At 36.4% G+C, this 23,476-nt stretch overlaps 1 protein-coding gene across 1 annotated transcript in view; it reads right to left on the reverse strand.

Annotated features, from left to right (window-relative positions):
- Positions 1-23,476, reverse strand: part of CLOCK (clock circadian regulator) — a 54,886-nt gene that overhangs the window by 27,536 nt on the left and 3,874 nt on the right. Inside the window, exons 2-5 of the mRNA XM_005149077.3 lie at positions 18,668-18,767; positions 15,039-15,127; positions 10,528-10,585; positions 1,258-1,373 (exon numbers count right to left, since the gene is read on the reverse strand). The gene's annotated coding sequence lies outside the window, so the exon portion shown is untranslated. The remainder of the gene's footprint in view (positions 1-1,257; positions 1,374-10,527; positions 10,586-15,038; positions 15,128-18,667; positions 18,768-23,476) is intronic.

Below are 23,476 nucleotides of genomic sequence, written 5' to 3' on the forward strand. Positions count from 1 at the left end.
CAAACTGTCTCAGTCTACAACAGTCACACACTATGTAGGTCTGCTTCACAAAACTAGTATTTTTCCCCACAAAGTTTCATAACTTGAGTGCAGCAGAAAATTAAATGGAAGAGCTGTACTGCAGCATAATCTCTCTGCAGGTGCATTACAAGGTGTGCACGAGGTTTTGCCCAAATGCTCCATGAGACATCTTACCCATTTTAAGTAATACAACACAACTTTGCCTTGCCTTTTTTCTTCAAAATATAATGCTCTGAAGAAACACTGGAAGCAAACTATTCTTTCATTCCAATTCTTCAAATTGCACTAGCCATACTGACAAATTAAATCCCCCAAATTAGTTGGCAACGTTTTATGAAGTAGTGGAGTTGCACTATTTGAAAATTAGCCAGAATGCACAAGGAAAGTAAATTATGAAGTGTTTGTTTGAATTTTTGTCAAAACCGCACAACAACAGATAGGTTAAACACCAGTAAAAGTGAACTAACATCACTCGCATGGAGCTAAGTTTAAAATCAAGGCAACAAATAGAAACCTGTTTTTATTTAGCTTATACAGTATGCACTAATACAGGTATGCACTAATTACACTTTTAGACCTGCGTTAATTTTTAAACAAATTGGGTACCTAACACTACAGGGACCAAGAATAATATGAAATTCTGTAGGCCAAATGATATATTGTTCCCTTAATCAGCAAAAGACATATACAGCTAAATACAGAAAACTTGCACCTGTGACATAACCGACATTTTCATTATGCAGAATCAGAATCTAAAAGTCAGTATTTTTACTCTAATAAAGCACTCAAGTTTCTAGAACTCAACAAAATGATTCACTTGTTACAGTATACATGCACATACAAAATATATATTCTATGTCAGAACTGGCAACTTTGATTTGGTATCCAAGACAAGTAGCTACAAGAACTTAAACGACTACAGGAAATGTAGCTATAGTGCATTTGTTTCTTAGTTTGCAAGGTCTGATCCTTCTGCCTTTGCATCCAAATTTGCAAGGTGCTGAACATTCTTAGCTCTTATACATGCCAACAGATAAGACTGCAGAAATAATTCCAATGAAACCAGTGAAGATGAAAGCAAACACTACAGAAATCAAGGACTATGTCCATTTCTAAGATTCAAATTCAATCACGTTCTAGAGAACAAAAGACATTACTTAACACTGCTACTCAGCCCTTCAGTGTTGACAGCTGAAAGCCATAGGAACCTTATTCATTATAAGAATACAATTTTACCTTTTACACTTTAGAACTTCTTAAAGTGTGAGGTTTAGAGGTGAAACCTGGCTCCTTTGAAGCACAATGTGGAGTTAGCTGCTCTCCTCTTCTGCAGAAAAGCATTAAATTCTGAACTGTAAAAAAAAAAAACAAACCCAAAAAAGGAGTTTTAAAAATCATCGGGTTCTTAAAGAGAAGCAGTCATTCCAACAAGAGTAATATATAAACGGAGAATTTTGCTTATCAAAAATATCCCAAACATTTCACTGTCCAAACTCAACTTGCTTTAAAGCTCTTCTGACACAACTTCACCTCTGCTTTAAGCTACTGCTTTATGCCTATATCCATTATTATCTCTTGAAATTATACACCATCTGCACTTGCTACCTTCAAAGTATATCTTTACACCATTATTAAACACATTTTCTGCTGAAACTCTTACTTTGGCCTCTCCTGGCTTTCTCACATCTTCTCTCTTCAAGACTCCAGATTTGCACTCTCAGGACTCCAGAATGTGTAGAATGCTGCTGCTGGCAACTATAGCAAAGTTGCCCAGCTGCATTATTGCTACTCCCTCAGACACAGCCATTAACCCTTTCTTTCAAAACTCACTTCAAAAACACCTTCAAGAATGTATTCCAAACTTACTTCACAAATTCAGTTCTTCCATTAAAATCTCAGCATAAGTGTAAGTGATCACCAGCTTTCATTTACAGTTTCTTCCCTTGAAGCATGTCTCTTTCCACATTTTTAAGTTTCATGAAATAATTTTTTTCTCTCATCTTTATCCCATATCTATCTGCCTTGCTTACTGTTCTTAAAATAAAATATATTCACTGCACAACGTACTTGTACCCCTTCTGAAAAAAAAATATTTTAAAGCATATTAAACTTTAAAAGTGAAGCGGGGATTTAAAATATTAAGCCTATGCTACTCTTAAATTCATTAATGGATTTTATAGAAAACACAAGAATTACAAATTGATTAGAAAAGTTAATTTTCTCCTCTCCCTGCACCTAACAGAGGCTCTTAAGTGGTTAAAATAGAGACGCAAATATTAACATAAAAAGTTAAAGCACAGCAGAACAATCTGCCAACAGGAGAAAAACAATTACAGCATGATTCAATGAAGCCACTCGTTCTTGTCTGGCCAAATAACCTCCTGGCCCATTGACCTACTTTTTTAGGTGCTTACAGCCTCCTCTCCTATTCTGTTTTGTTCCATTTGACAAGTGCAAACATTGCTAGCGACAAAGAGTCCCATGGAAGACTAGGTTACAGAGACTGCAACATGAAACCTGTGTTTTTAAAGTGCTTGCAGTCGAACTCTGCCAACTCTCAGTCAGCTCCTAACAGAGTTCTACCAAGGAAAATTTAAGACCTCATCTCTGCAGAATGTAGAGGAGCATTTTTTAAAAAGAACACAAACACTTAAGACAAGCAACACAGGACTTAAGTGCAGATTTGTACTTAAGTACGTATTTTATAATGTCTAAAACAGAATAAAAAATCCCCAGAGGGTTTTAATGATAATTTCAAAAGGAATTTTCAGCTGGAGAAAAGGAATATGTTAGGATCATAAATGAACACAAGCAAGCTTAAACCAGACCCAAAGGAAAGCTATCACAGTGGAAAAGCTTTTGTAACCAAAACCACATAGATCTCTAACTCAATAGAAATGGCATGTGTGTGAAAGCCAGCAGAAAGGTTAAGATGCCTGCAAGCCAGCATTGTCAGCCACAAGTGTTCAAAGGTCATGGGCCTGCCTCCACAATCCATGAGGTTTATTTAAATACAAAGAACTGTGTGTATTTCTCTCCAAATAGTCTATATTTTGTACATATTCTGCACATGTTTTGAAACTTCTCTGCAACTAAGGTGGCTAGAAACTCACTATCTTTAAGCAATTTGAGGTTCACAATAAAACAACTTAGCTGCTGCCATGGATATACAAACTCTTAACACATAACATTGCTCAATCTGTATCAAAATCACAAAAACTAGTAACACTGAAACTTCTGCACTATGCTGACTTTTCACTCATGGAGAGGCAGGAAGTTACTGGGTGCCAAGTTATAGCTTGGCCAAAGACACAAGGTTGTGAATAAGTCATAGGGTAAAAAGCCACAATCCAACCTGAGGTAATAGTGAAAAGTTCACACAGTGTAGTAAAACATTCTGTGTTTTAGACTGAAAGAATTTAGTAACTTCTGTTTAATGTTATCATCAGTGCTGGTGTGCATGTTGGCAACATTATTTCTTAGAAACAAATTCAAAGATTGAACAGCAGAATTACACTACAGTCTTGCTCATGACAGATGTTCTGTCAAGAAGGGACTGAAAAATGGATGGACAATAGCCAGTGAGTTGCCTGTGCTTAATTTTGTATATAGTCAGTGACTGAAACCCCTATACTTTCAGCACTTCATCTTAATGTGAACATTGCTAAATACTTTTGAGGAAGAATCAATATTGCCCTTATATTGTAAAAAATATTTTTATATAAATATCTTGGTTTTCTAAGTACTACTTTCATTATTTTACAGATTACACCCTTCATACAGAATTAGTGTGAGGTGATGCATATTACCAAGACAAAAAATGTGACCCAGGAAAGATCACAAGAAAAAAAAAATACGAAACAATACAGTTTTCCAGCTCTACGGTTTCTTCATACAGAAACAGATTAACTTCTTTAATACAACCCGATCTCTGTGCCATAATCCTATTTTGCCAAGGGAGCAAACTAGTTATTATAATCACTGAGGATTAGCTTTAGAGAAGATCTTGTTTAAAGAATCAAAATCAGAGCACACCCATCTGCCCTTCCACAGCACCTGATGCCCCAGCAGAGCTCCAACACTAGTTGCATACCACAATAAGCAAGCCAAGGAGCCAAAAAATCACACTGTGAGCAAACAGCTGAGCCAGAACCTGATTCCCAACAGAAGCACAACACTAAAAGCTCTATTTATATAGATTCTGAGGATAATTATAAACCTTCTTGATACTCCTTTCCAGGTACAAAGAAACATTTGCTTCTGATAATGTGGATTATGAATGTCTGGGGGTTTACTCTACTAGGACATTACACCATAATGGGCAAGCAGAGGTCCATCAACTTATCTTATGCCCAGAATAGTGCACCACTATCACTCATGCATTCCATTTTGCTCTTTGCTTCAGAGGTTTTACCTCCAGCCCAACCATTTTTCTCTTTCATTTTTTCTTCTTTAGCAGTGAGGTAAAAGGGAGAAGGGGAAGAATTTGCTTTGATTTAGTTCCACTTTAGTAACCATGAACTTCTGTAGAGAGCAAGAGATCTTTAGACAACTGAGCCATAACCTGCTCTCTGATCAGATACAGACTGGCTTAATGTAACAAGTTAACATGTTTCAACATACTTGCTCCTTTGATTGCAATGGTATACACATCGATGGAAAGCAAATGAGGGTAACTGATCAAAGGCTAGCTGTTAAAATGCTATGTTTTTAAAAGTGACATATGTCTCATTTTCTACCTCAGAATCAAAAAAAAAGGTGTAACAAACAAAAATATGTGAAGATTGGGCTGACAGGAATTTCAAGAAATGCTATCCAAACTCTGCAGCTGAAAATGTTATTCCAGAAGTAGTCATATACTACCCCCTTTTCTCTACCACGTCAACAAATTAACTGCAATTTCAGCTTGTGCTCGTGCAGAAAAGCTGGCACATCCCAGAAATGTCTTTTTTTGGTTTTGTAGATAAACATGCTGTAATAGAAGGTGTACACCTTCACCTGGTTCACAGGAGAAGAGAGCAGGAGAGGGCTGCTTCTAGCACAGGTGTGCACTTGATCCCAGATGGCCTTTCATCAGGAAAATCTGTGAGTGGACAGAACAGCCTACTCTGGCACAGCAGCTTGCACAGGTCCATTACTTCTGCAGGGAGTAGACAAGGACAATGTGCAATGTGAAGAAGAAAGGGCAGCAGGACAGGTAACTGACGTGGGTTGCTATTATCAAAGTAACTCATCCAGTCTTAAGTCTGTTCCTGAGTGACTTTTGGGGAAGAGGGTAAGTCCAAGCAGTCCATAGGAGAGATGAACTGTCTGTTAGGAGGTCTGTTGTGGTAGTGGTCAGATATATCACAGATTTAGCGAAGTTATAATGCACAAAAAGTGCATACTATATGCTCACAGATCTACTTTTACACAGTTGAAACAAACAGCAGCAGTTGGAACAGTCTACAGATAGATCACTATGAGTGGGAGACAAGGTAGCAACCACAGAGGTATAAAGAGGTTAAGTTCTTAGAACTGATTTGTCACACAGATATCTGCTTGTCTACTCCCTGCAAAGGTAATGGACCTCTGCAAGCTGCTCTGACAAATCTGGCTAAGTCAATGTAAATAATACCTCCATAGAAATATGGATAATGAGGATTAGAGGAAAATGCAACTCTCTCCTGCATTCTTCATGCATTAGACTCTCCAGCCACCATGAGAGAACTTTGCTCTGTAACTTGGGACTTAAGGCAGCTTGTCACTTCTATCTCTAGCTCATGTTTAAACACCTCTGCCCACCACTCCTCTGTTGCGAATCATTTGGGCTGATCTCTGCCTGCCCAGCTGTTCTGCTGCCACCTTTCCACTTTTCTCTGGAGTCTGCATCTCTTCCCCCACTGCAGAGATGAGCACACAGCTCTCTCCTGAATACAGTGCAGCTCTCTAATCAGCAGCAATGAAGATATGTGCACAAAAGCTGTAAGAAGACTCAGATTCTTTGCCTAGGTGATACTGAAGACTGGCCCTTATACCCCACTGATGTGGCCTTCAACTTGCTGATTTGACTTCTTAGCTCATCCTCAAAGTTGACTGCTCACCAGGAACTTGCTGGCAATCTGGGATCTTGTCTGAGCCTGGCTTTTAATAATTGGTCCTTGGCTGTGGGGTGCTGAAGCACCTACCAAGCTTTTTTTCTCTCCATCCCTTTCTGGGCTGCCTGTGTCATTTTTGCCCTCTATGACCAAAATTAACTACATCTGGAGACAACTGACATGTTGTTCACATGCCCCCTTCAAATAATTAACAAAAATCAAAACTAAGTGATTATAATACTGATATTCATAGCTCATCAGTGAACACATTCCCTGACTCAGAAAATCATAAAGGATAATAAAAAATAGTACAAAACTAACTAAGTTTGTAAGATATATTTGAAAGACAGCATTTAATGTCCTGGCCATCAGAAACAATCATTCTTCTGTGTATTCTCACTAAAAGTATTTTCTCTATCCTTTATATTCAGTTCCTTACTGGAGATCCCCTTCCTTCTAGAGCAAAGCCGTAAATGTGGCAAAAAATAATGCTTGTAAATCCTGCGCAACTAGCCTGTACAAGAGAAAGACTGTGGCTACATGTTACAGTTCCACTTGTGCCCATTTTTACAAGGCTCCACCCTGCTTCTTGCCACTCTTCCTTGGCTCTCACTGGAGGTGGCACTCCTTCAGCTCTGGCCACACACAAATGGATTTGTAAAATGATGTGTCTAAAAGAACCCACACATCACACACTTTTAAGTACAATCTTTATTGTCTTGCTCCTATTAGAAAGCGTGGCTTCGTGACCTTTGAAAATTGGCACAGCTGAGGAACAAAAAGGAGCAGGAACCTCTTAACTGCATCTGCCACTGTTGGATTTGTACCAGGTAACCATGAGTTAGATGTAAAAGTATACATTGTATGCGCACATTTAAAATACAATTCAGTTCATAATCAAGCCTGGCTGAAAAACACACCTACAGCCTCCTTAAACTGTGCTTAACAAAAACACCCTAAAACCAACCCCAGTATTTCACAACATGGGTTTTAATCAAAAGCAGCTAACCTGTTAATGTTACAATTCAAAACTGAAAATCTTCACAACTCATAAATTTCTGCTTCCTTTAATGGGATCCTGGACAGAACCAACCCGCAGGCAGTCAGCTCAAGAACAGATCCTAAATTAACGCTCACAGTGCTGCAGAAAAAGGGGTACAGATGATGTAAAATCTGGAGAGTCTGCTATTCTCTCCCACAGGAGGCATCTAAACTTGGTATATTTTAAAATGAACAAAAAAATCCATGCTTCCTTCTTTCAGGCTCTTAAAATGATAGGAGAAGGCAGACAACTGACAGGGGTTTATGAGTCCAAAAGGCGAAAAAATACCAAACAAGCATGCTCAAAAGCTGAATATTACTGATAATCCCAGCAAATGATCTGCTGCATACATACAATTTTCTACACAATCAAGTTACCAGACGAAAACCAACCTAACAAAGTGTTCTTCACTTGACGATTTCTCAGTATTAACTGAAATTTAAGAAAAAAAACTTCAAAATAGGGTACCAAGATATCTATCCTGGAGGTAACAGCACTTTGAAATGTGTCTAATTGTCATTCAATTAACAATGTGCATATTTATAAAACAGAACATTAACAATGTAAATGCTTTCTATCAGATACATGTTAAACAATTTGCCTAAAATGGCTTGTCACATTTTCCTCAGAGCATAAACACCATCAAGAATCCTCTTAAATCTCACCAAAGAGGAAAATTTTACTGAACACTTTATTCCTACACTGAAAAATATATATAGGAAAATTCACCAAGAGATGACACAGATCAAAGAATGAAACATTGTTTTTCCTCCCCCCCATAATAAAAGGGAAGAATGTCTAGATATAGAAAGCACACTAATTCTCGAAAAATGTCCTGGAGAAAATTATTAAATTAAGCAGACATAATTATTACACATCCAAAACAAGGTAACAACAAGTAAATTTTTCTTCCATTCTATACAAAATTTCTGCTTGGTGCTGATATAAACTCATGTTTAAATTTAGAAAATGAGGCTTTACATTTATTATTACTGCAACAACACTCAGCTATCCACTACACTTAATCCTGCAGAAAACATGAACTTACATGTTAGGGGAACACCTTAAGCGCCAAACTTTTAGAATGCAAATGTGTCTTGCAAGTTGGGGAAGGTAACCAAAGAGCAGTTTTTGAAACTCACACTAATTAATCTTTCCAAAATTCTATCTTAGGCCAGAAAAATTTACCCAGTGAAGATTTATTAACTTTTATATCCAAATGAGCACTTTGTACATAAAGAGCACTGACTAATCTGGAAAAACATTCAGTGAAAAGTTCTTGTTCTGATCTCACTCTTGCCTTCTAAAATCTTCAGAAATACAAGAAGTCAACAGATGGCTGAGAGGGTCTATAAGAAGTTAAGTTATGCAAGTTATTTCTGCACCAAATGCCTTTTCAGTCTATTTAGGAGAAGTTTTAAGGACATAGCTGTAAGTCTTTAATCAATTTTGTTTCCTTTATGTCACCTTACTTTCTAAGGGACACCCAACTATTTCATATAAACAACTTATTCCTTTAAGATAGCATTATCTAGCACCTCCAGAAACATCTTACTGCATCTCAGTTATGCATGTATTACAAAAGGGTGGAGGGGGCTAAGAGAAAGCGGCAGGACATGACACACAACTCAGTGAAATGAGCTCAAGGGGGATTTTGTTTGTTTGGGGTTTGTCTGCTTTTTGTTTGTCCATTTTGTTTTGGTTTCTAACAGGAGACAGACTTACTCCTAACTCTTGGACAGGATATTCACCTAGATTGTGGGAGAAACAGTCTTAAGTGCTTCCTCTGACTCAGTCTGCAGATGAAGAATTACCACACAAGATAGCAACACCAATATATACATAGACCATGCGGGTGACTAGATGGCTACAGATACTAGGCATTCCACAGCCTCACTGTTATTTATATTCGCAGACACTTTTACCAAACTCCTGAGCCAAGCTAAAAGTTTTCATAATGCTAGCCTTTGACCTACCATTTCCACACCCTCTTTTCTGTTAGCATTAGTATGTGTGATCACGCACTCAATGCAGCCTAAAATTGGTCCAGCCTAAAACTAACTGAAATATTGCTTCATTCAGCTAAATCAGCTACATTTGTTTCACCATATGGCTGCTCAAAAGCTGTGTTGGCACAGGGGAAGGGGAAGCAGTGAATCACCAGGTTAGACATCTTTTGGCAACAATGCCATTTCATGCTGACCTACACCATGTGTTAAATTACAACCAGAGAACAAAATGAGGAAAAACAAGATTCACATTTGTGCTCAAATAAACAAGAACCATAGGTACTACTTGAGAAGTCTGCTTCATATTTAAATGAAGCATCTGTACTCTCTCCCATGCATTGCTGCAAATGAAATCTCTGGACAGAATGAGCTTTGTTTATATACACTGATTCAGATTTACAGATCAGTTTCTGGATATGAAAGCAAAACCAGAATTCATTCTTAAAGTCAATGGAAAATACAAGCAAAATATAAAGCACAGGAGTATAAATACCTGACATGTGGCTAAGTAGTTATCAACCTATCTATCAAATAAGATGTTAATGAGCATGAACACGTTTTAAGATGATTCTCAGTACAGATACTTATACAAGGGTATTCACCTAACATTTAATTAAGACAACTGAACAAAAGAATGATTTATACCCACAGCAGCTATTTGTAACTCTTAGAATTGCAGAAGTGTACCAAAAGGACACATATAAAAAAAAACTAGGACAGTTGCTAACAGCAACACCCAAGAACAAGTGATAGGTGTTTCAGAAAGCAAGTATTTAACCTGAAACTCAATTATCCATCTTATGCAGAAATGCAAGCATGTAAATAAACCACTTTACAAATATTTAGTGATAGACATTTTTTTTCCCCAAGTATATTGCACAATCCCTGATTGTGCAGCTGTGGAAGTACTTCTGATGCTCACATTTGCCAGTGCGGGTGACTCATGCACAGCTACGTTATTCTGTAAAGTTTTTGTGAAGAGTGGGCTGTTTGACTGCCTGAAGAATGGAGTAGGCACTGCACTTCACTGGAAAGTGTCTTCAGAAAGAAAGAAGTAAGACTTCACACTCACTTTTCCCTGAGATGAGCCAGTAGGAACATTTTAAGCTCCAACAGTGAAGCACAGTACAAGCCAAAAACTACAGAACAAGCAGCTCCTTCCCCTGCCTCCCCCATCCTGTACATCATCCTGGAGACCAGAAAGTGATAACAAAAGAAAAAAGAACGAAGCAGTAGAAAACCAGAACAAAACAGAATAAGGAAATGCTAGGGGATTTTCAGTGTAGTCTAAAAGGATGCAGCAAAACACACTTCTGTATGAGCATGCTTATTGTTATGTTTATAACATTAACAAGATTTAACAGAAGACAAGACTTACTTTTTTAAATTCTGGTGTCTGACAGTGGATCCTTCAGGCTTTCCTCCAGTAGAACTACCTGTTACAGAAACAGCAAGTGTATACATTAAATCTCAGTACTGCAGTCACAGAATTCCAAATCCCTGCACTGCAATACTCCTTAATTTCATTAAAAAAAAACAGAACAAAACAACACTGGAGTTACTCTTTTGTCATAACTTTCAATATAACAATCCAGACTAAACTGGGATTACCGTGATGGCAAAACCCAAGACACAGGACATATCCTTCATACTACACAGGCAAGAAGTGCCTTAACAGGAGAGGGGAATAAAAAAAAAAACCAAAATGAAGAAGTTTTGCAATTGGTACAGAGAGGAAATGTCTAAAGAATGGACAAAAACAAGGCAGAAAAAGCTCACTTTTCCTGCCCCTGGAACTCTTTGCAAAATACTTTGTAACCACTTTGGGAATAGATGTTAGGTACTCTTTCACCACCCTACTATAAGCAAGAATTAAAAGGAAATGGAACATCAGCCAACATTTAGTCAATGAATGGACTTGCTCAGACAGGAAGGATGGTGCATTATTTCAAAGAAGACAGTAGTACATGAACCGAACAGAAACAGCAATGCAGAAAAAAAAAGCGTATAAAGTCAACTCTAAAGTAATTTTACTATAATCAGTCTGCATATAGATATCCTTATTCATATAGAAATAAAAAAGGAAGAACATCTTTACTTCCGTATTCAAGTACTAGAATACTTAACACAGAATACTGAAGTTCTGACTGTTCAATAAACACTGTTCAAAGGAAAATTGTAGTTTGAAGTAGCACTGTAACATTTAAGCAACTGGTTTTCAGCATTCTGTTTCTAAAACATTATCAATTTACACAGGTATCAAATTTGTTTAAATATTTTCCTCATTCACCTGAGCAGCAGCAGCATGTGTGAGACAAGAATTTTCAAGATTAGGTTATGGAGGAGAAAAAAGTCACAAATTTGCTCCTTTTTTGTATTTTGGGGAATTCAAATTCTGTCCTGACATTTCCATATGAACTTTTAGAAGTTTCAAAGGAATCCTCTAAGTTATTTATGTGAGAACTCTTAGTCTTTTTTACCACATAAAATACCACAAAATTGTATCAAGTACTACTCACTATATGTGCATGACTTTAAACTCTTTTTCTCAGCTTTTTTCATTTTCTCTTTCATCCTTTTCTAGCTTTTCTTTCACAGAATGATCAGACTGCACTACTTCTATCCACCATAACGCATGGTTTACTTCTTGCCCCTCAAAGCCTTCTCTGCACTCTCAAGTTCTCATCATCTCCCAGATTAGTACCACCATATTTCATCTGCAAACATTTACACCCTTCTCTTCCAGGTCAATCCTGAAGATGCTAAAATTAGTACTGGTTAGGACTGCCACCGAAATTAGCAAGTAGGATCTAGTCAAAAATCAAGTTGCACTAGATGTATTTTACAGTTAATATCTTAAAGCAAATAAAACACCCCTTAGAAGCTTTTTTCCCACTTTATTAATGGAACCTGACTTAATCATCCTAGCACTTAAGTCCTGAAAAGTAACATTAAACAAGTATTTATAAAGGCATTTTTATTCCAATTTTCAAGTAACATATCAGTTATCAAAAAATAAAGCTATAATCAGGTTTTATTTTCAATGGCAATTCTGTTCTGCTCAGAACACTCTGAACATAGTTTCAATAACCTAGGATCTTGCTAGTAGTCTATTTAACACTTGTATAGAGGAATAGGATTTCAAAAGCTATCAATATTCACAGGAAAACCTGAAACTAATATGAATTATATCTTGAGGCCAAAGGCTAACAGGCTGTTGAAAAAAGCTGTATTCTATTTAAACATACATTAAGGCTTGAAGCAGTTTAGTTATGGCTAACACATTAAAAACATACAGAGTGAGAATGAAATACTTCAAGTAAACAGTGAAATATAAGACAAGACTACTTAAAAAATAATGAGAACTCTTTGTACCTTGTTGGCTTAAAATTCTCAGATTCTGACTTCCAACAAACTTCCTCTTGAATTGCTGTTATGAAGCAGCTAGGTACTAAATTCTGATCTTTGCTTAATGCATTAGGTTTTTAGAACAGCATAAAATTATTTAGATTGGAAAAGATCAAGTCCAACCATTAACTCAGCACTGCCAAGTCCCCCACTAAACCATGTCCCTGAATGCCATATCTACACGTTTCTTTAAGACATGCAGGGATGGTACTCCACCACCTCCATGGCCTACAGCTGCTCCTTTAGAAAGGATGATACAAATTGAATGGAGAGATGCTTAAGACTAGGAGAATAAAATATGCTAACTTTTAAAATATGTTTATGCTAGTTACAACCTCAGGGAATAGACTGAATAAAATAAATTTAAATAACGCCACAAATAACCTGGTTTGAAAAAAAAATAACTGGCTTCCATAAATTAAGAGTTCTCCAAAACACTGCTGATACTTGTGCCACTATAACCTTAGATATGTTTTTTAATTATTGTATTAAAAGGCTGTTGTTTTACAAGTCCCTGTAAATATAAATCTTGCTTGAATATTAAAAATTTTCTGGAAAAAATGCTGAAAGCTAAGGCCTGGATTCTGCAAACATCTCACAAACAAGACAAGCTTAGCTCTGACAATTGACTTAGACATGGGGGATATGACACTAGCAGCAAGTGTGCAAAAATTCCTGGGAATCTCTGAAGTTAAAATTACATGGAGTAGATGGGGAGAACTCTTACAAATTTTCCTTCAAGATAAAATGGTTTAACACTGGCAAATAAACTTTACTTAAATTTTCAAAACCTTAGGAACTCTAATCTACAACTTTAAATTGAGGAATTCTTTCGAGGGGTCGGGGGAAATAAATCAGTCTTGGTTCATGACAGCCCAATGTATAGAAAAATGGTAACAACTGCAAACACCTGTGGAGACTATCTCTGCCATTTTTTGTCTTGTTCCTACTTAATGACTGCAATAAAACACTGGACTTGGCGATTTCTTCAGTGCAGATGAGGAGCTCAAGCAAAACACTTGAAGTGGGAAGTGTAAACAATTTAGAATTATGTATAAAAATCATGAAATTCAGGAAATCAAGATTTAACAATATACACAGGGAAGAATAACAGATTAAATAAAAGTTTCAAAAGGCAGTTACAATTTAGTCATTTGATTCACTGTCACTTCTAGTATTTGTTTCCCTGACAGCTTATATTAACAAAAGTTGCACAGAACACCTGTGGCACTTTGAAAGCTGTAAATATTAGCAGTGAAACTTGTAACTGGATTTGTAGGATAGATACCTATCACAGATGTTCATCACCCTCGTATACTTGACCTATAACCAGAGAGAGCAATTTTGGCTCGGTTTCCATTAGCAAGTCATCTGTAACAGTAGAAATGGATCAGTAGATCAAAACAGCTGGTGCTGGCACTCCATTGCTAGCTGCTCAAGAGGGTTTATTTTGGATTTGATTTCATCTGGACTCCAGAAGCAAACATCACCATCACAAAGGCCACTCAAAATTTTCCAGGGATTTAATAATTGATTTAGACCTCTATATTACCAATAGAGGCAAAAGATCACTTTGCACTTGTAGCAGAACTTACAAACTACTTTTCTGGGAAAGGCATGTAGCTTGAGCACCTTTCCAAACCAGACTAACCAAAGCAGGTATCATCTTACAAAACAGAATAGTTTGGCTTCAATTCTGCTTTCTTTCTTCACTCTATTTTTATGTCATTTTTTTCTCCCCTTTAAATATTTTACTTAGTTTTTCCCCTTATTTCTTTCAGATTTTTTTCTTTCATTTATTTATTTATTTATTTCCTCCTGTTACCTGCGCTATTAAATACAGCAAGAGAAAACCAAAGATTCTGGCATCTCTGAACTTTCAAAACAGAGCTGTCAGGCCTTTTTTATGATTTGAAAATTGAGATGGTGTACACTGAGACAGGCATGTAAGCACTATCACTGTGATTTAACTTGTGCTAACTCAAACAGAATTTAAAAGGGCTGAAGATGAACATGTGTTTGCTTCAATCATTCAAACTGATTTCCAAACCCAGTGCTAAGCAACTACGTGAACTGAGAAAAAAAATTAGACTGACGGCACAGGATTATTATCCTAGTGTAAGACTGAAATTAGCCTGGTTCTGAACACCATCTCCAAGAACAAATACAGGAACACAGAAATATTAAAGGAACCTAATCAAGCAACTTATGTTATGCAAGAACTTCATTAAAAAAACACTAGATAAAAATATATTGAGCATATCCACAGTTTTTTACCTTAGGAGTAAAGCCAGGAATACATTGCTTAATCTTTGCTCTTTTACTTTTTTTTTCTCCTTTGTGAATAATGTAATTTGTTTATATAATAATTTTAGGTTAAATGCCAGAGTTTCGCTTAGCATTGTAAGTTATAAACACAGTTTTGTCACACACAGTAAACTCATTAGTTGCTCAGAATAACAGAAATATTCAGAGACTCACCTAGTTTCACTGACATTCAATATAAAACATCCAAGTAATTTTCCAGAAGATTTTTTGCAAATGAAAGAATGGGTTTCACTCTGCATTTGCTAAAATTAGATAATAAGAAAAGCAGATCTTTTAAAAGCAATTTCTAAAGAAAAATTGTCTTTTAAGATGAACAAAAAACAAACCACAAAACAACACTAAAAAAAACTTTCACATGTACATATATTGAAAATTTTAAGTATAATGACAATATTTTTCATTTCAGAAGCTTCCTTCTGTATGCACCAGGACTTGAAAGCAAATTTGTAAGTAATTCTAGTTTTAATAATAAAAAAAATCAGCAGCAATTTTCATCAAACATTAAATGCAGCTTATCCCACTGTTTTTTTTTAAACAATGATATAATTTTAATATTAAATACAACATTTTCAATCAATAAAGATCTAATAAGCAATAAATCATTTCATTTACTCCTACACTGAACACAGACTTCATCTTCCTGTAACGCATGAACACCAGATACTCCTGGGTCACTTCAACACACAAATCCCCAAAATACTTTAAAAGTTCACTGCAATCCCGTAATAAGCAAAAGGGAGGGATGGAAACATAAAGATCATCCTCCACATTACAAGTTCTAGTTTCAGCAAAAGAAAATAGAACTAGAAGTCTCCAACATGTCTTGTAAGTCTGTCTTTACCTGTCTCATACTTTGAATCTGTAGACAAACAGGGTGATGATTTCTCTCACCTCCTCCTCCTTTCTGCCTGGCCCAGGGCATTCCTTTGCTTCAGTCAGCAACTCCACTATGGTATTCCATTAATTTAAGTGAACTGCTCTGAGCCATATGTAAAACCTAGGATAATCTCTTAGCTTGCTCAGAAACAATCTCTTCCCCCTGCCCCCCCCATGAAATCTCAGTTAGGAACCAAGAGACCACTTTCAGATCATTAGCTGTCTATACCCTATTAAACAATTTCTGATTTAATGAGTTGCGATTTTTCCTTACTGTGATAAACAGAGCAGCCCAAAAAATTATGACCCAGATAACTAACTGCCTTGTATTACTCATTTCCTATTCCTTTTGGACAAGGACTGGTTGTGCTGCTGCTACTCATTCATTTAACTTCTATAGTGGGTGTTTAAGAACAAATCAAGTAAGAGGATAGCTTGACTTCACTGTTCTCCTGTGTACATGTATTTTTTCACAGGTAGTGACACAGGCACACTTCGAGAGAAGCACAGAGACACTACTGCAAGCACTCATACTTGCATACAAGTCAGTGTGAAAGAGTACAATTTTCAGATCTCTCTTCTATTTTCACAAATCAGTGTCAAAAGTATTTTCTGTCTATTTAGTTATTTTCTTTTCACACTTACGTGAAAAACATTAAGGAAACAGGTATAAAAAGAAGGTTTTATATAAGTAAATGAAAAAGTACTCTGTAACTTAAGAACAGTTTTAAAATGAGGATTTTCAGCATAAGCTAAGAAAAAAATAGCCCTGAGGAAGAAATATAAATAAAAGTAATATGAAAACGTAAACATGAAGGAAAGCAAACCAGGGAGGGATAAGTAGTAAATAAGCTGAACTCTGCCCTGGAAAACACAAATTCTTAATAAAACAAAGCAGGTCCTCATGATCTAAAAAAGTTACATGAAAAGCAACACCAAAGATGCACAGCAAGCGTAAGTTTTCAGGATGCTCAAAAAGAAGTCTTTCATAACTTTTAATCAGTATGCATTTTAACCGTATGCATTGTTCAAAACAATCTGGTTTACTATGATCTGTTCTGAACACAAGATCGGCAATAAAGAAGAAAAATCAAACAATATAGAAATGTAGAATCAAAAATGCACAACAGTTATGGAAATATACTACTGAAGCAGCATGTGAAAGAATCAACAGCAGACAGGGGATGCACCCAAAGAAAAGCACAAATTGCAAAAGAAAGTCTCCTTACTCAGTGTTTGTACCTGACATTACAATGGAGTTGAGGAGATTAGGTCTGTTCATTTCTCACAGCAGAGCTAGAACATGCTCAGTAGCTCTGTCTGGGTACAATTAAAAAGATTTGGAATATATTTATCTCATCTGATTTGGACAGATGAAATGGATTTAGACAAATCACTGAACTGATGCCAACCATATTCTCAGAAACCTATCAAGCCAGCTAATATAAGAGTTCAGAATGGCACAAAAAAAAACAAACAAAAAAAAACCTCTCAAAACAAAAAAAAAAACTCAAACCAAAAAAAAAACCCAACATAACTGTTTAAGTTTTCTCCTGAAACCTTGAGTGCTTGCTCTAGCATATACAGGTGCTTTATGTTTCCAGGAGTAGGATTTTCATTGCCTTTTGAGTCAAGAAAACAGTACACTGCTCCCCCTCATCTCATTCTCAGACATACAGGCTGACTTTTGGTAAAGTTTTAGCTGAAGCAGATATATAAAGCAAAGAATTACTGCTCAGTGATTTAAGTCTTGCTAAATTATAAGCAACTAAAACCAGGGTCTTAGAATATAAAATGTCAAGCATCGTTAACTCCAAGCACTGCCACCTCTAACTCCATTCACAACCAAACTTCATGCACAATCAAACATCTCCAATGCATGACAAGCCATTGGGAACATAAGAAGGCTTTCTGCCAGCAAGAAAAAATAATCCAGTTTCAGCAAGACTGGCACAATGTCTGATCTACCTAAACAGATCATCATGTTTCAGGGTTTTCTGACCCAGTGAATAAAACAACGGAACATCTGAAAAGGTTTAACAATAATACCCACTTACGAAAAACATGTAAACATACACATAAAGGCTACAGAGGGCTATGGCCATGATCCTCATGATACAACGAATCAAAACCCCTTTGTCACTTATAAGACAAACCTTAAACAAAATACTCTGTCTGCTCTGTGCTTCTCTTTGTGTGACCACAGATGTACAAAGCAATCAATAACTTTACTGCAAGATAAGACATGAACAAATCTTGCAAACATGAGCATCTGCACCTCCTGGTCCATCTTCAGCTGAATAACGCAGAGCGACCAATCTAAGAAGTACAGAAATGCAACCTTTTCACAAATAAGATGGCATGTGAACAGAGATACTGATACTTGAACCTATTAATATGCATTCTTTTGCTTTCTCTCTATATATATTCTTACATTAACTTCTATTAAAGTGGAGCTATTAAGCCCACCCTCCACTTTAACAAGAGAAAAAAAACCCAACCAAATAATCCACCCAAAAAAAAAGCTGTAAGCACTGCAGTACATATGCTCATTCACTGCAATGCATCCCTGGGAGAGATACTAATTCAGTCTCCAGAAATCACAGGGCCGTACTAGCTAACTTCACTGCCAGGGACAGTGCCACCACAGGATGTGTTGGGCTGGGGATTTTTTTAACTTCTATTTTTCAAGGCAGCTCAGATACAGTTAGTTCAATTGTTTCATTCCATGCTCCAGTATACAAATAAAGCTTATTAAAAGCTTATTTGAAGTTTATTCTTACCCCCACACAACATTAATTTCAATCTCAAATTGAAGTGGAATGTCTACCTTGCCTGAGGTTGAAAAGGAGATGCTTCTGTTTAAAGCATCACTGTTCTAGTAGCAATAAAATCTACATACTTACTTTAATTACCTAGAAATGCTTTGTGCCTTGCAGAGTGGGTGGAGAACTTTAGTAGTCCAAATGTGATGTCATCTGAGCAAGTCTTTTTTGGCACAGTCTTCTGAAAAACAACAACAAAAGCCCACAGTTCTATAAAGATAAATCCATTCAGAACAACTTCCCCTAACTTAATGAAAAACTCATTTCAGTAAGCAAAAGCTAACTATACATTAGGGATCTCCATACACACTCTATTTCGCAAGGAAATGGCTCCATCTACTACCCATCCCAAATTCTGTATTCCTACATACAGGGCTCTGTTTTAAATAGACATGCATCAATTTTATAATGTAATCTCACTGCTTACAATCCTGCTGGGTTAACTGATGGTTATCATTATTGATACTTTCTGTTTAACACTCCCATGTGGCAAAGCATATAAAAAAATTAAAAGAACTTCAAAATCCCTGTTCTTTGACTCCTTGTCCCCTAGTAGATAAAACACAGATAGAAGAAGCTGTCAAGCTGAGGAAGAAGAATGCCAATGTCTGAAGAAGGTCTACCAAACAAGACTAATGGGTTAAGAAAGGGAGACTTATCATCTATTTATGTGTACAGTAAAATGAAATATTCTGATGTCAGAAATCAATGTTTTTTATCAAGTACCAGCATATACAGAAAAAATGGCAAACTACAAGGGGCAGGAAAAGTGCCTAAGTGCCATTTTAAAAATCAATATATGCAAGCTTATGAGAGATTACTTTTCATTTTTATGCCAGCAATACAAAGACTAATCTAACTCAATATAAATCATCTATAAATTTAACTGTCTATATAAAGGTAGTACCAGTTTAATGAAAATAATTTTGAAAAGCAGTTTCACTTATTTTCATGAAAAAAGTTTGTGATCCTTTTGACTTAGATAGTGATAATGCTTCAATTACCTTTGATGTTAGAAGTTTCTATGGTACCACCTCAATTGCACTGGAACTCATAAAAAGTCCTCCAGCTTAAACAAGGCCTGGGTGTAATAGCAGGCAGCAACAAAGCAACGTGAAAGCCTGAGACTGAATCTTAAGACACAACTGCCTGTTGTTTAAAAGCAAATTAAATTGACAGATAAATTTCTTAAGAGGTTAAAAAAATTCTCAGTACTAGAATGTGTGTCCTGATTTTTCTGCCAAGCCGATCAAACCAGCACATTCTCAAATTCTTTCACTGTCTCATCAAGCTTTTTCTTCATAAAAGCCAAATCCATCAACATAATATATAAGTTTCTAAGTATCTTCTTCCTGTCTCATTTTCCAGCACCTTCCAGTTACTCTTCACCTTGAATCAGACTACTCTCCTGATTTTCTTATTCTTTCCAGATCTTGCAAAATAAAACATTTTCCCTCTTTTCCTTCAAATCCCTATACTATTTGGACTTGCTTTATGCTGTCTTTTGCTTCTATATTCTCATCTTCCATCCTTGCTGATCTACCCTATTCTGTTCTTACAAATGACAACTGGTTTAATTCACTCACTATAACTCACTTCTTACTTGAACCCTTGTTCCCCTTTCTGAGGTTATCCTCCTCATTTTCTACATCAGTAAAATTCAGATCACAAGCTCTTCAAGGCTATAACTGTATCTTATTATCTATGAAACATCATGCAAAGCCTTAGTGAGCACAGCATGTTCAACTAATGCTTCTGGGCTGGGGAAAAAAAACAACTTGAAGAAAAAAAAATGAAATACAGTATTTTAACAACAAACATTTTTGGAAAACATATTTTGAGCAAAATTGCTGAGATGACAGAGCTATCATGGAACTATCATAGTTGTTTCAAACTCTAGTTTCATCCTCAGCCACGCTACTGCTGGTAGTAGCTAGATTACATATAATGAATATTGCTGTTGTGGATGGCAAAAAAAAATTTAATAAATCATTTTACTACACGATAATTGTCAGTGAGGAAAGTGAGTATATGTGTGACTCTGCATTCCTATTCTGACAGTTCTTGGAAACTGTTATTCATGCTGCTACTTGCTTTTCTACTCACAGTGAGAGGAAAATCCTGTTTCCTTTAGAATATTTGTTGTTACTATGAAAACTACTTTTAAATAAGCACAAATCAAGGCCCTCTTGGTTATTTTGCAGTCCATTATATTTTAAAGCAGAACTGTTTTAATACTTGAAATTAATTAAAATTTGTGAATACTATAAAATTTGTGAAGATTATATATTGGCTCTTGAAGGCTTGAAAAGCCTATTTTGCATTATTGAGCTGGGAATTCTCAAGAAACAAAAGTAGCAAGATAATAAATTTTCTTCACTTTCACCATTCCTAAGTCTATGAGAAATTTCTCTAAACCCATAAGGAGGACACACTAAAATTCTCCACTGAGACTTGATAAAATCCTGCAAGTTGAACATAATGAGGTAAACTTTAGTTCACTGTTTAGCATGATTAATCAGTAATGCAAATACATGCAAGACAGGAAAGAACCAGAGAAATGTCATTTAGACAGAAATCTAGCCCCTTCTGCTTTTCAACTATTAACTCCATGTTATAGGACAGCAAAGTGGACTTACAGAAATTCCCATTTGGGAAGTGCTATCCTTTGCTCTTATACTGAGAAAAAAAAATCTTATTCTTTGGCTATTAATGGATATATTTTGTACAGTATCTGTCTGGTATAAACAGAAATCTTCAGATGGCACCCTTTCAGTTTCATATCTCCCTTAGTAAAAGCACTTATTCACTATGGTCTTTCAAGGGAAAAGTCCTATTTCTTCAGCTCAAGTTACACTTTCTTTTCCTTTTTAGTACTGAAAGCAAGGTCTAAATTCTAGACTTTTAAAAGAAATACATCAAAACCATTTTTCCTCTAATACAATGGGAAGATAAGAATTTAACCACAACTTAAAGCTATTCTTTTAATTTCAGAAGGATTTATTTTACATACCAAACCAAACTGAGTGGGCAACCCTGCAGTCAGTGAAACAGAGTATCATGTAATTCTGTTCAGAACAGTGATTCCTGGTTAAGGGTCAAAATACCTTTCACCAACTTATCATTGAGTTCTTCAGGGGCAGCACAGCACAGTTCTGATAGCTCTGCTCTCTTCTTCCCCACAAGAAGAAGCAGCTTTCCCTCCCATCATCCCTCTGACACACCACAATATCCTCAGTCCCCATCCCCTTCCAAAACAACCCAATGGTATACCTGTCTCCTCAAGACCCATTGGCTTGTGTTCTCCCATCTAGCACAGACCCAGTCATGCCGAAAAAAAATAAACAAGACAGGCCAGTGCCAATTGTATTGCACTCTCTTAAGAGTTTGCCTTTTCCCCCAACTGTAGGAAAACTATAGGCTGACATTTATCTCTCTCCTACAAAAATGGTTGTAACTGGTGAATGATTTTAAAAGCCATTGGTGAATATGTGAGGAAGGAATGAGAGAAAACAAGGAAAAAAAGCATAAATCACATTTTCTTTGGAAATCAGGCTTAAAAAAGGCAACACCCTACAGCCTTTAATGGAAAAAAAAAATTACTTGTTTACTGAGCCAAGGGAAATAAGCAGACTTTGGCAAAACATTTTCACATCTCCCTTGACCTTTACACTTATGTTTCAAATACACCATTAGGGGTCTAAGGACTGGGGAAGCTACTCCATTTAACAAGACAGGTTTCCCCTAACATATCTCTAAATTTTTGGATGACTGATGAACACCTAAAACTGTCACACTTCTCTAACAAGATTCATCTGAAAAATTATGAACCTTTTACCTTACGACACCACACACTCTCCAAATTCATAACCACCTCCTTGCCAGCAGCCACCAAACTGGGTGCATGTCAGTAAAAAGGTGGAAGCCAGACTTTGACAAGACATTAAACACTTTTTGAAACAGCCAAACACATCAAATGCTCTTGAACACCAGAAACTAATGTTTACGTCATCAACTTTACCCAAAATGTAGAAATGGTGAGTTATTTACAAGAGCAGCAGCATTCTCAGAATTAGAAATATGAAATTAGGTATTAACTCTATTTATTTTAAAGTATACTTTTTAAATCAGGGACCTTAGTATCTCATACTCTCATTCTCTAAGATCATAATTTAATATTTATGCAGATTTCCTCAAGACTTTTAATGTACCCATTGGAAAAGTCACACATTAACTTCCCTCCTTCCTACAAGAACCACTTGTTACAGGCTGGTCCACCTCCTCTATGTTCACAAATATTTACCCCAGTAGTATTTAAAAGCAAGTACTGGAACTTTCTGGATATCTACTAGTTCAGCAGATAGAGATGCTTATGGTATCCAAGACCATCCTTCCACCAGCACTGAGATTTACAAATTTCTGGAGCTGCAAGCTAAAAACTCTTGCAGATGATGTAGCAATACCATACCCTTCTTATACAGCACTTAAAATTCAGACATCATGCTGGATAATCAGCCCATTCCCAGGTTCTGCTTCTCTTCTGTGTGTCCCACAGCAACACCACTAACACCTGGTTAGTTACTAATTAAATTTTGCTCTGGTTGTAATAAGCAATGCTACCCTAAGGTGTACTCTCACTGAGAAATTATCAGTGGGGCACAAGAAGGGATTTCATACAACAGTTCCAAAGAACCAAAACCAGCAAGAGTCACATCACTCAGCAAGATTTGAAAAAGTTAGTAGAGATGCAAACCTGTTTGTGAAGGCCCAGGACACAGGTAAGTTTAGTCCCTGTCCTTGACATATATAACTAAGCTTTTCCCACTCAGTAGTAATTACTGAGGAGTAATATACTCTTTAACATGCCAGGAGGAAAAAGATGTGCTCTCA

This window comes from Melopsittacus undulatus, chromosome 7, assembly GCF_012275295.1.
Source record: "Melopsittacus undulatus isolate bMelUnd1 chromosome 7, bMelUnd1.mat.Z, whole genome shotgun sequence".
NCBI classification, from domain to species: Eukaryota; Metazoa; Chordata; class Aves; order Psittaciformes; family Psittaculidae; genus Melopsittacus; species Melopsittacus undulatus.